This window comes from Pipra filicauda, unplaced genomic scaffold (assembly GCF_003945595.2).
Source record: "Pipra filicauda isolate LSUMZ 115617 unplaced genomic scaffold, ASM394559v2 scaffold620_size211148_pilon, whole genome shotgun sequence".
NCBI lineage: Eukaryota > Metazoa > Chordata > Aves > Passeriformes > Pipridae > Pipra > Pipra filicauda.
Window position 1 is genome coordinate 182,686 of NW_024104777.1, and position 13,623 is coordinate 196,308.

The following is a 13,623-nucleotide window of genomic DNA, read 5'->3' on the forward strand; positions in this document are numbered from 1 at the left end:
AAAGAGAGAAGAAAGAGAGAAGGAGAGAGAAGGAAAAAAGTGGTTACCGACAAGATTCTAGGATTCACATGGTGCCAGCTGGAGAGGGAGAAGAGACAGAGGAGACAAGAGGGAAGCCGCATGGAGCCTCATGTATACTCTATAGAGTTCAGTTTTCCCTCCCAGGCAGGATATCCTGTCCTTGCCTTCCAGGCCAGAGTGAGTTGTGCTGTAGCAGTCACAGGCTCCAGGGGTCATGGTGTGGTCGGGCTACCAGGCAGCTCTGCCTGGACTGACAGCCCGGCTGCAGGGCCTGCAGCTCTGCCCTGTGCTCTGCGTGGGCTGCAGGCCTTTGTTACGACCCACCCCAGAAAAAGGGGAGAGGAGTAACCCAAGTTCTTATCAATAATTCCCTTGGGGTGGATTAGAGTGAAACGACACTGAATAATCGGTGTCTGAAAACATACATAGGTAGGGTTTATTTTAACAATTGTTCATCAGAGGTATAATGCAAGTCAAAAGTCTGCAAACTTGGCTCTTTACTGGAGGGAGGGATGGGCCCAACTGTCCATCCGAAATGCAAGTCAAAAGCCTGCAAAAGTCTCCTAGAATGCATAAATCATTAAACATTTCAGCCTCTGACAGCCTCGCCTTCAGCTCTGCCCTGTGCCCTCAGCACAGGCCTGATGTGCAGGCCCTGCCATGTTCCTGCAGGTCCAGGCCCAGCCCTTCCCCACACGCACTCAGACACTCACTGTGAGTTGGTTCCGACCCACATCCATAATTCAGTGAGATTCGGATCCAGGATCTCGCAACTGGTTATACAGATTAATGTCGATTGGTTTAACAACAGGAAAAAATGGTACAAAAGCTCAAGTAAATTTAATGTTAAACATGAAAAATTGAGCTCTCTAAGGAAAATGAGCTTTTAAAGAAAGAGATTTCTCCTCAGGCATTAGCTTGGCCATATTGCAAGCAATATCATATTAAGATTGCATTTATGATATTAAAAAAAATCTAAAGCAATTTGAATTTAATTTGAAACATAAGGAATAAAGCCTGTCACATTACTATTTGTTGATTCATTGATTTTAATGCCTGAAGAAAAATTTCCAATTGCTTGTACTAACATCAGAGGACAGAACTGCGCACAATAATTTCTTAATCAAGTTTGCAATTTATAATAGAGTATTGTAGGTATTAGTCAGTATAAATCTGTGTTATGTCTTCTAAAAGGACCTCCAAAGTTCTCAAATGATGAAGCTATATTCCAAATTATTAATGTGGTCCTATTATTATTATTTATGCAGCAGTCAGAGGCCTGGGCTGAACTCATAGCTAGACTGTGGTCAGCACAGTGCAAGTATGCTCCGTAAAACCAATGTCTTTTTCAAAGAGAAGATTGGTATCGAGTGACAGACAAAATAGAGGCATATGAATTGCCTGAAGGTCGGAGGCAGAACTGGAGATCTGCTCCTGTGTCCTAGCTACAGAATTACGTCGCTATGAAGCAGTCACCTTCTTTCAAATGTTACCCATGTTTTCTTTAAGTTATTTATTCTTCAGTGCTTTTTCCATGCACTGAATTTTTATTAATGTCAACTTTTCTCCCCAAAACTGTTGCTGTGGTTCTTTTCATTTAAAGAATAATAAAAATACCAAAAATCTGCAAATTGTGAGCAATCTGAAATGTCTGGTTGGAAAAACGTTAATCTCAGAAGTACCTTTTATGAGATGCTCAGTCTCCCCGATTAATATTGTTTGGTGAGCTCTGTATCAATGCTGACAGAGAAGTGTAGTGTGGCACTTTTTTTGCCTCCATCAGATTTGTGGCTGCATCAACTACTACTGTGGAAGTAGTTGACATATTAGCTGTACTGGTTCTCTTCCTGTCCTCAGTGTTATTGTTGTGCCTATTTCACACTATCTTTCAACAAGATGTTCAAAATCTTGAATATCATACATCTGCTTTGTACATCAGTCACCCTGAGCCAGCCTCTAACAGTTGTCTCAACAAGAAATAGTTCAGCCTAAATTGTATTTTTATAACAAAAAAATCATTAATAAGTCATTATATACACTGTGCAAGAAAGAAAGAAAGAATAATCACATTTGTTTCAATTATTCATATTTGTATGACATGAAAAGACTGTGCACTGCTGAAGCATAATAAGGCCTGACAAAAGGCAGCCTAGTGCACAGACAGCAGGTTTCCAGTAAGGAGAGTACATCCAGGTCTCTCTGTTGGCTACAGACACAAGTTATGGCAGTTCTTGCTTCTGTACATCTATAACAACTACTGCTGCGTGTGGTATGTGTACACCTATGTGATTCCACCTGGAGCCATGTTTTTGGGAATAAATGAGTGACAGGACAAGTCGTAATGGCCTAGAACTGAAAAAGGGAAGATACAGGTTAGATATTAGAAAGAAATTCTTTACTGTGAGGGCAGCGAGTCACTGGAAGAGATGTCCCAGAGAAGCTATGGATTCCCTCATCCCTGGAAGTGTTCAAGGCCAGGCTGGATGGACCCCTGAGCAACCTGGTCTAGTGGAAGGCCTATGGCAGAGGGGTTGGAACCAGATGATCTTTAGGGTCTGTACCAACTAAAACCATTCTAGGATTCTTTGAAAGTTGAGTAAAAGAATACTAAAATTTTAGCAGAAATCTGTACTTCAATGTTTCTAAGGAGCAACAAATAAAAGACTATCATAATGGGATTAAATAATTCTTTTAATGAAGATTTAAATTAATAATCACAAGAGAATACAGAATGAACTTTTTATATTTCAGACTATTAAGTATGTGACCACGGCAGAGTAAAACTAGGTAGTATGTCACACTGAATTATTTTGCTATTATTATATCATAAGAGAAGATAAATATATTATTACCTAAAATAGACTCAATGAATATTTCAGGCATATGTAAATTAATTTTAAAGGTCTAGAGGCTAGTAAGTAAAAGAATTTGCAGAAATTGTGTCTTTTATCAAAATCAGTCAGCAAAAACACTATGAACAAATTAAGGCAGGTGATGTGGTTCTAAATTAAAGAAACTTGGGGGGTGAGAGCACTTCACGTAATGTAATTGTGAATGTATGTGCTCACAGTTGTGCATATGAGTGTTTGTGTGTGGGCACACTTTATAGATGAGTGATTTAGGTTTTCTTCTTAGCACACAACCCATATTTGCAAAGAGTAATAGAGTTCAGATTCAAGAAGTTTCATTCATCTATAGTACTTACACAAAAGTTGCTAATTTCTTCAGTTTCTAGTATAGTGAAATTCTTAGCCTGGAACTTCTGTAGTGCCTCAATTCAGATGGAAAATGGATGTTCCATTTTGGTGTAAAGTTGAGGCTTTGAATTCAGTGGGCCTAAGACTTCATTACTTGTTTTCATGTCTGCCTCAGGCTGGTATTTTACAATAGTTAATGTCTGAGATGATTAAAATGAAAGACAATTTTCCTTTAACATGTAATTCACATGGGATTTTATACACGTCCATTTTTAATAAATGGAAACCAATTACTGAGTATTGGTTATTATTTTGTAAAACATATCATATATTAGGAGAGGAACTAAACAGATTTACAACACTTCAGATGGGAAAAAAAATTATTATTCACAAGGGATTTCAAAACTTTCCCATTACTTTCCATTATAGTCCAGTTAAACTCAGTGCAAATAAATGAACTGACCTTTATAGCAACTATGAACAGCATATGTTCATTAACTCTTTACTGTATTGGCAGTTTTTACTTTGATTTTCCTTTCAATTAAATATAAGAAACATCCTCTTCCTCTCTGTTTCTGCCTCCCTGTAACATACCGAATATAAAAAAACCTGAGTTTGTGTGGTCTCTTACTTTCCTCATCTGTGGAGAGTGAATGCATACTTATCAGTGACTACAGCTGCAATGGAAGTGGACTGGGTTTTCAGAAAGTGTAAATCAGGTGTAAATCAATTTGAATTAATAAAGCTATGCCAAATTATAACATCTGAAAAGCACTAATGTATTTTTAAAATTATTACAAAGAAATCAAAAGTTATTTCTGAAAGAAAATGGATAAACAATAATCACAATGTGCTCAGAATCTAATTAATGTAAAAATGTGGCTTGCAAAATAATTTAATTAATGTTTTTCTTAGAGATTGTGGTGTTTTGGGATATACTAGCTGCTGTCCTGTCATGTAAAAATACCAGGCAGACTACAAGAGAACCTCAAAATTTAATGGTTCAAAAGTATATATATATATATATATATATATATGCGCTAATTTTTCACTAATTTCTATTGTATAATGGAAAAGTAATTTTCTGGCATTGAGGGTATTTCATAGAATCCTAGAATTGTTAAGGCTAGAAAAGACCTCCAAGATCATTGAGAGCAATAATTTAAATTATTCTTTAGAGTACAAAGTCTAATTTTGCTGATATGACAAATCAGAAAAGAATATGAAAACAATGTTAAGGGAAGGTTTGAGGATATAACGCCCATAATCTACCTGATAATTATGTTGACACCATATTCCCTATTAATAAAAATTAGAAAAACGCTCCATATTACTTTGTATAGAAATGATATCTCTAAAATTGATTGTAAATGTATTACCAAAGAAAATGGATTTTCCCCTTCCTTTTTTTTGAGTTTTAGAGACTGAATTTTCTTCCAGGTAACCACAACTACATTAGGGATAGTGGTCTTCATTCTGTAACACAATAAATCTATAACAGTTTCCTAATGAACAGTGCATTTCAGATAAATAGTTCATTTTAAGACTGATGAAAACATATGTTACTAAGAAAGCAAGAATACAAAATACTTGTCAAATGTAAAACCTTACAGATTTTCTTTTGAGAAGTTATATAAAGGATTGTCGGAATGTCAGGATTCTTAGCTTTAGGCAAAAAAGAAGTAGCTCATCCTGTTTTAACACCAGTGGAATACACTGCCTAGGCAATCAATTATAATTGACATTTGGTTAGGAGTATCCATAGAATAGAGGATGAACACTTTCCATTGTCAGTTGCTAATCAATTCCTTCTGTAAATTTAACTCAGAGATTGTATTTTTGTTTACACCTAACTATAATTAAAATGAAGCATCAATCCTAATTCTTGCCTCCTATTACTGGTGCAGTAGAGTTACTTGGTTCACTTTCACATCAGTGGCCGTGCTCTCAGTGATGTGATGAAAGTGTAGACTTTTAGAATAACATAAAAACTTTCAGAATTTGACTGTGTAATGACACAATGCAGCTCCTATAAAATGACAACAAATCAAGGGGTTTCAGCTATGCTTCAGATCAGTAGTGTCAGTTTGAACAAGCCACGCAGAGGAAAATATTCAAACTTAAATGTCAACGAAGTAATGCTGGCCACTGCTGTAACTTTCTGTTAGGTACTTTGGTGCCTGCCTTTAGACATTCCAGTTTGAAAAGGTTGTCTTTAACCTCTAGCTATTGTAAATTCACCTTTCGTCTGAGTTTGGCTGCACAGAAGTAAATAGGAATGTTCCTGTTGACAAAAGGATATTAAGAGCAGTCTAAGTATAATACAGATTTCATAACAGTTTTCTATTTTTGCCTGAATTTCCTCCAATTAATAATGTTAGAACAGGGAGAATAACATTGTTCCTGCCCTTCAAAACAAGGTATGAACTGACAGAGAAATCCAAAAGAAACACTACAGATCTATTATTAATAAAACTTTGGTGGTTTGAACTCTGATTGTGGTCTTAATGAACTTAATCAAGACCTGCCTTAAAAGAAATGACAAGTTTTATCCACGTCGTTTTGATGTGTATCCTAATGGAACACAGCTCCAGCTGGTTCCTTCCAGCTTGCAGAAACTTCTTTTATCTGTTTTTTTCACCAAGGAACAGTCTGTTTTCCCTGTCTGGTGTTGATCTCCTTTATGCCTGCTCAAGTTTCATTTTGCTCCTTTCTTTTACTTCCAGGAGATTAACTTTCCTTTCTGTTTTAGATTTTAAAGATCATGCACAAAACTGCTGATGAAACCTTAGCAGATCTTTGCACAAGGCATGATGCTCGTTGTGTTGGAAACTTAAACAGGTTACATCATGGGATTCCATTTGTCTGTTTCACCTGGGGATCATATGGACCGCTTTGCTTCAGCATATTGAAATAAATACTTCAATCCTAGAAAAACAAAAAAGATTTGCTGATACAGAACTAGTTTAATAAAATATTTTGAAGAAAAAAAAGGTCAATATTTTCAGGCTGTTTTATACAGCAAGATCACCTATGCTCCAGCATTACCCCCTCCAATCACAGAATAGTACTTTTCATTAAGTTTACTCTGAAGATTACAAATTCTTTTTCGAGGTTTGGTTTCCCATAATAACTAGCCAGTAAAATAGAGTTTGAAGAGAAAACAAAACTGATTATTCTTTACAAATCACAATTTTTTGTCATCAAAGGACAGCAATGATTGTATCCCATAAGTGGATGCTGTAGCAGGACTGGAATGTGAACATACGTCTGTGAACAGTGCAAAAGAAAGGAACTGTTTCTCAGACCAGTTTGTTAGCTGCCATTCCATTCCCTGAAAAGGGAGACCTAGCCTGCAAATCAACACAACTGCAAAGCCTCTGGTCCACAGAGAGTTGTTTGGTATGAGATGGAGCCTGAACCATTTGCCCAAGAGAAAGGGCAAAAACTGACAAAAAAATGAAAAAGATGAAGGTGTTAACAATATCAACTCTTCCTAATACTAAATAAGTCTAATAGAGTAGAGGCTATTAAACTCCACATGGGTATCTCTGACTCTTTTGTTTGACCCTTTAAACAGATCGTGGTGAACACATTCTAATAGCCACAGTCCAGAAACAGAGAAGGCATAGGTCACATTAGTGAAATCCTATAGGAAAGGCTGCAATTTCTTGCGTTGCCTACTAGACATTTCACTTGAAACAACCGAAAGCTTCATTTGAAATTAGGCTTATTTACAAACATGGTTATGTGCAATTAAAAGAGAGCTATGAAAGACATGAGAAGCTCCCAGCTTTAAGAAATCCAGCTTATCTATTTTTAACACTTCTTAAGATAAACTATCAGCCAGTTCACTCATACACATGGTCTATTTGCAAAGAGGCATAGTAATACACATTTTACCTTTGAAACATAAAGTTGTGTGCCATAGAATCATGGATTTTAACTGGGGGCTTCTATAGCAGCTCCCCAGAACCTTTCATTCTCTAACCAGAACAACCCCATCCTGTTCTCATACTGGAGGTTGTCCATCCCCCAGTCATCTTCAAGCTCTCCTCCTCAAATAGGTCCATGTCTTCCTGATACTCAGGGGTATAGTACTCCAGGTGGGGTCTAATGAGAGTAGAGGGGCAGAATCACCTCCCTCAACCTGCTGATCACACCCATTTTGGTGCAGCCCAGGATTCAGTTGGCTTTCTGGACTGAAAGCATACATTGCTGGCTCAGATCAGGCTTCTTATCAACCAACACCCTAACGTCTTTCACCTCAGGGCTGCTCTCACCAGCACATTAAAGCCCTTTCTACCCAGAAGCAGTAACTTTCCTACTTGCTTTATATACCTACCTGAATAAGAGGTCTGATGGATTAGATTCTCAGCAGCACACCTGTGAAAACAGAAAGTTGTTTGATATTGCTTTCTGTGTCTTCTAGAAAACAGTGAGCCTGGATTTGAGATGGGAGTCTGTGTAGCATGAAGGTAATTGGAGGTAGTAAGTAAAAGTTGTTCCATGATTAAAATATTCAGTGAATGTGTTTATTTTTAGTACTGGACACTTGGGCTGTGACTAGAGTGGTAAATTAAACATGTTTGGGATCAGTTCCTTGCACTGAAGACAGCTGGCATGGAATGGCCCCTGTCTATGCTATTTAATTCTCTTTTTCTCACCATTTTCCAGACATGCTCAGGATTTGCATGGAGAGTGTTAGCTGGCCCAAGACAGAACCATGCAAGGGATTATTCCAACATTTTAACAGTATAAACAATCAAGTTCCAATGTCCCAGAACTATTCACTTTCTAAACATTTTAACTTGTTAATTTGATTTTATTGTATATATTTAGTATCAAGGGTCAAATTCCTATTCTATTCCTGCTCTGCATAGGTGTTGAGAACAAGAGCTAACAAGTATAAGTATAGGGGTTTTTTCAAGTCAGGAAGCAAATTTGGTTTGTTTTCCCAGGTTTTTTGCTAAGTTGATGAAGAAACAACAACAGAAACATAAAGATTTAACCTCTTCTTTCAGAAAAAAGTGAAAAGTAGGACACAGAAAACTTTGGTCTGACCAAATTGATGTAGCTCAGTATCCTTCCTCTGACAAGACTAACAACTGTTATCTATGGAACACTATGAGAAGAAAATAGTGATGGTTATTTATGGCATACATTTTCATATTCTGCTACCAAAATAAAAAAAATTCAGATACAATGTAGGAAATAAAAGGCTGTTCCTTAAATAATTAAATTAAGGAAACCTGTTTTTCTTAATTAATGTTGTGCAATATGTCCTCATTTGCAATATCCCAAACTATGTAAGAGCTAAGACTGTCTCATAAAGAAATTATATATGTTTTCCAGATTCTCCAAAGCATTCTCCTGTGATGTGCTTTGTCTCTTTATAAGCTATGTGCTTACCAATTGGTTGGTACATGGTCAGCAAGCCTTGCAGAGACAGATGTTGTGTCCTCTTTCAATGAGGATACTAATTTCTTCTGTACAATGTCAATTTTTACTAAACTTGTAATTTCCTTGACACCTCTGTTAAATTACATTGGGATTTAACCCTAAATTCAAAAGGTCCTTGGAAGAGATTGACTGGCAGAGGAACAGATGGACTGTAATTCACATAAAAATTATCTTCAAAAAAGTTAATTAAACGTTACCAGTTAGATGTAGTTATAATCCCTTTCCTTTATATACATCCATCCCGAAATAACATTTTAGAAGTGCTTCTATTTGCATACCATCCATTAGGTTCAGTATGTTAAATGAGGTTTGTTCATAGCTTTAAAAATAACATATGTGAATTCAAGCTAATAAATAATCAATTTAACAAAAAACTAAAATAGAAAGAGGAGGCAGCTATTACTTTCTCTGTGTATGACACATTGAAAACTGAGTTAGTAGGCTGCCATGCTTGATATTTTGGGGAGACAGCAATAGGGTCACATATGTCCTGTCAAGTAAGTTTTCTTACAGTTACAATTGATATTGCTAGCAATCTTGGTAAATGAAAGCAGCTGTCATCACCCTGATACCCCCTTCAATATTGATGAAGTGAATGGGAAGACTCTACTGACTTAAAAATTGTCTGAGTTTTGGCATATTTTCAAAGCTGTTGTTTTCCATCAAGTAATACAGTCGTAGGATCAAGATAGCTCTTACTTCTGCTCAGGAATTACCGCCCCCAAGTCCTGCTTGCTCTCTCAGTGGGTTTCCTGGTCACATCCCTTGTGGTGTGGCAGAGACCTCAGTGGAAACTGTCCTACGTACTTCCTTTTGAAGGAATGCAGGGGCTGGGAGGTTACTGTGGTGTGCTCTAGTATGTCTGGATGGTCAGAGGACTGACCATATACTGCAGAAAGCAGAGAATTGCTGCCAGCCGCTATGGACACAGCCTGAGTACGCACTTACACTTCGCTTACTCTTTGAGGCACAGGCTGCTCTGTTGCACTGGGAAACACTTCAAATGATCTACTAATTAATAATACCATTTATGTTACCTATTTATAGTTTTTCCAATTGATTTAATATCCATATGCATTGGATGCCATTAGGGCATCCAATTCTTATTGACCACAACACAGCTGCCTAATTTAAATGTATATCAAATCAACAGTTGCACTTACTGTTTGATTTCTAAACCCAAAATATCCAAAATACATGATAACACTACCTGTATATTCAAACCTAATAAACTATCATATTTTTCCCAGCTAATAAAACAGTGCTATAGTGTCTATGGGTTTACCATACAAAAATGGAGAATCTTTGACACAAATATTGACTTAGTCACAGTTCATTCATTAGGCAAATTTCTCAGGCCTAACTTTTTCCTGCTTGCATTTCTGTAGAGCTAAACACCTTTATTTAGTCAATACCATGGACTTTTGGGAAGGGAGATTACATTTAGGAAAAGAAACTATTTGTGTTTACATGGAAAAATACTATAAAAAATTCCAGCTATGTATTCCTTCAGAGAAATACATTTTGCATATAATTACAAAACCTAAGGCTTTAAAACACTAGGCATTACAAACATGAATACATGAGACTTAAAAAATTTTGTAGGAATATTTTGTGCACTACAAACATTTTACATTAGCTGCACAATGATTTTTTCTGTTCTTATAAACTGCCTTTAATAGACTGCACTATTCCCACCTCATTTACTTATCTATTCAACTGAAGTGAAGAAGAAAAATAATTTAAAGGCCAGTAAACTTTGCAAATGTGCTTTATTGAATTTATTGCTATTTTAAATAGAAAGAAATTAAGGCAGTATGTGTCCTGGCTAGATTTCTAATCACCATGGCAGCATGCATATAGGTACAGGCAGAACTTTTCCTGTCAAAGGTGTTATCACATTACTTCTTTTTCAGTCCTTGTGGATATAAATCATCAGAATCAGGTACCACTACTTTACTGCTCAGTGTGTCCTGAGAAGCAGATGCAGTAAATTCTACTTCTGTGACCTTTTCAGTATTCTGTGTTTTGACTGAGTGTCCATTCTAGTCACAGGTTGCTGAGGTCACAAACAGAAGAAGATAGAAATGGCAAGCGAATCAAATTACAGAATACTAAAAAGGTCAGAGTGGTACCATTTATATTACCCTTCACAGAACAGATGAGGCAGAAAAAGTTATACCTCTGTCTCACAACAAAAGTTGTAATGATTCAGTAAACAGCACCAGTGACAAATTCTCGTTTGTGCCAAAGAGTTACACTATACAGAAATATCTGTAATATCCGATGATATTTGGAACTGTGATCCTGTTATATACAAAAATTAAGTCTTTTGGAAAGTATGTTGTTTTTCAATAGTGTAATTAATTTCAGGAATAAATTTTAATAAAATCCTTCTGAAAAAAATTTCAAAATTACATTCAACTAATCCAAGTAAATTGCTGTTTTTGTATCCATGTCATGACTTTTTCCAAATGTATTTTATACACATAGCAGTATGATGCACTAATTTTCATATAAGATTATGTTTTTTGATTGAAATTTTCAGACAGCAAATAGTCATCATAGAATTTCAAAAAATCACTGCAAAGCATAAACTTTGCTAGTCTACTGTTGGATTAATATTTATCAGTATATGTAATTAGGATTTTGTATTCAGTTGGTGAGTCCTTAACTCTTCTTTCAGTCCTCTACATCAACCTAGCTTTGGAACTACCTTTCAAAACATTGATATAATCCATTATTATTTCTATAGTATATTCAGAATTCTGTAGCAAGTGCAATGATATGGCAGGGTTCTTTAAATTGCTGTGTGATGTATTTACCCATCAATCATTTCAATCATTTTCCTTCTCTCTCTTTTTATTTTTTTTATAATAGCTAATATCATAATAGCAAAACCTCACTTTAAAATATAAAATCTTTAGGTTTTCAGGAAGTTTTCCTTTTGATCAAAAGCACAACAATGTAATCTGAGTAGAGCAGCTGCATACGCTAAATTCTTTGTAATGTGATAAAAATGGTGACCAGACAGCTGAAGTCTTGTGACTGGCAACAAACGAGCAGCAGAGAATTAGCTATCATGTTGGAAGCACAAAACACTGAAAGCATATAGCTCACAGTAATGCAGAACATCCACTTCATACTTGGTACAATTTCTTCTCTATTATACAAAGATTTTCTAGGTCATGCTACCTAATTTTTCAGAACACCCGGATACAGATCTCTGGCCCACCACCTTCTTTCCCTGAATTTCTTGCAGAATTGGATACTTACTTCTGGGACAATGGTTTACTTAGAGGAGGCAAGGGAATGTATTTAGGCCAGTTTTCTCCTAGTTCTTATTTATCATAGAAATCACAGAATGGTTTGTGTTTGAAGGGACCTTAAAAATGATCTAGTTCTAAACCCCCGCCATTGCTAGGGATGCCACCTACGAGATCAAGTTGCTCAAAGCCCCATCCAACCTGGCCTTGAACACTTCCAGGGATGGGACATCCGCAGCTTCTCTGGGCAACCTGTTCCAGTGCCTCACTACTCTCTGAGTAAAGAATTTCTTCATGATATCTAATCTAAATCTCTTCTGTTTTTGTTCAAAACCATTCCACCTTGTCCTATCGCTACTTGACCATGTTGAAAGTTGTTCTTCCTCTTTTTTATAAAACCCATTTAAGTACCGGAAGGCCATAGCGAGTTCTTCCCTTCTGCAGGCTGAACAGCCCCAGCTCCCCCCGCTTGTCTTCATAGGAGAGAGAGATGTTCCATCTCTCTGATACTCTTCGTGGCCCTACTCTGGATGCAGTACTCCAAGAGGGTCTCACAAGGGCAGAGTACAGGGGGAGAATCACCTCCCTCGACCTGCTCTTCACTTCTCTTTTGATGCAGCCCAGGATGTGATTGGTCTTCTGGACTGCAGGCGCACACAATTATTATATTTCCTGTTTACTCTCCTGGAAGAAGCTTTTACGTTAGATGTGGGGAAAAAACAACCAAAACAAACAAACAAAAAAAAAAACAAACCTGCCTTCACTGTGGAATGCTTTTCAACCATCAGCTGTGAAAGCTTAACAGGTTTAATGTCCAGGTAGTCTTATTTAAAAGATCACACTTCAAATTGCGATAGCAATTAGTATCCAAATAATGATAATGAAAAAAGAAAATTCTTTTACCAAGACAGTCAGTTTTTCTTAAACATTCTCAAGAATTAACTCAGCCACTTATACCTAGTCAGCGTAGTTCTACATCCACTTAAACGATCAACAAATTTAAGTTAAAAGGCAGTGCTCTATATTAAGCAGTTCACTGCTTGACATAATAAATATACAGAAGTAAAAATAATAAAAAAAATCCTTTTAATTTTGGTTATTGTTGTTTGAAATTTATATCCACCACTGCTTTTTAACCACTAAGTCTTAATAATCAGGAGATTTAGAAAAACAGAAATCAGTTGGATCTGAAGAGGTTGAGAACATTATTATAACCCATGACAAAGAAAGATCTCACACCACAACTCCCCACACAGCCTCATTCTTCAAGGCCAAATATTTGCTGCCATAAATATATTAAAAGGCTTCTCATCAATTCTGCTTTTGTCCATAGTTTTCTTTAAAAATAAGGAACATTTTATTTATTTATTTATTTATTTCAAATTGAGGAGCTGTTACTTTACTTAAGCATCCGCTTATCTACAGTCGCACTCTGTCACCACGTTGCTCTGGGCATACCCACAGGCTGAGATGATTCTAGAAGTTGTTTTAGTCCTGGAAAGCTAAACCTTTACAAACCTATTAACCACTCTTTCTCAGTTATTCCTGTCAATGTTTTTCTATCTATATCTATGCTGTTTTCCTTTTCCCTTGTTTCATCCTTCTCATGCAGCCCCCAGTTATCGTTGGAACATCTCATATGTAGTAAAGATATTTCATTTTTTCACCAGCAATAT

At 36.5% G+C, this 13,623-nt stretch overlaps 1 long non-coding RNA gene across 1 annotated transcript; it reads left to right on the forward strand.

The window, feature by feature from the left end:
- The first annotated feature begins 357 nt into the window (after window positions 1-357).
- On the forward strand, window positions 358-1,652 carry LOC113998350. The gene is made up of 2 exons (XR_005566107.1): window positions 358-841; window positions 1,290-1,652. It is a non-coding gene; the product is annotated as an uncharacterized LOC113998350 (long non-coding RNA).
- Window positions 1,653-13,623: the final 11,971 nt, after the last annotated feature.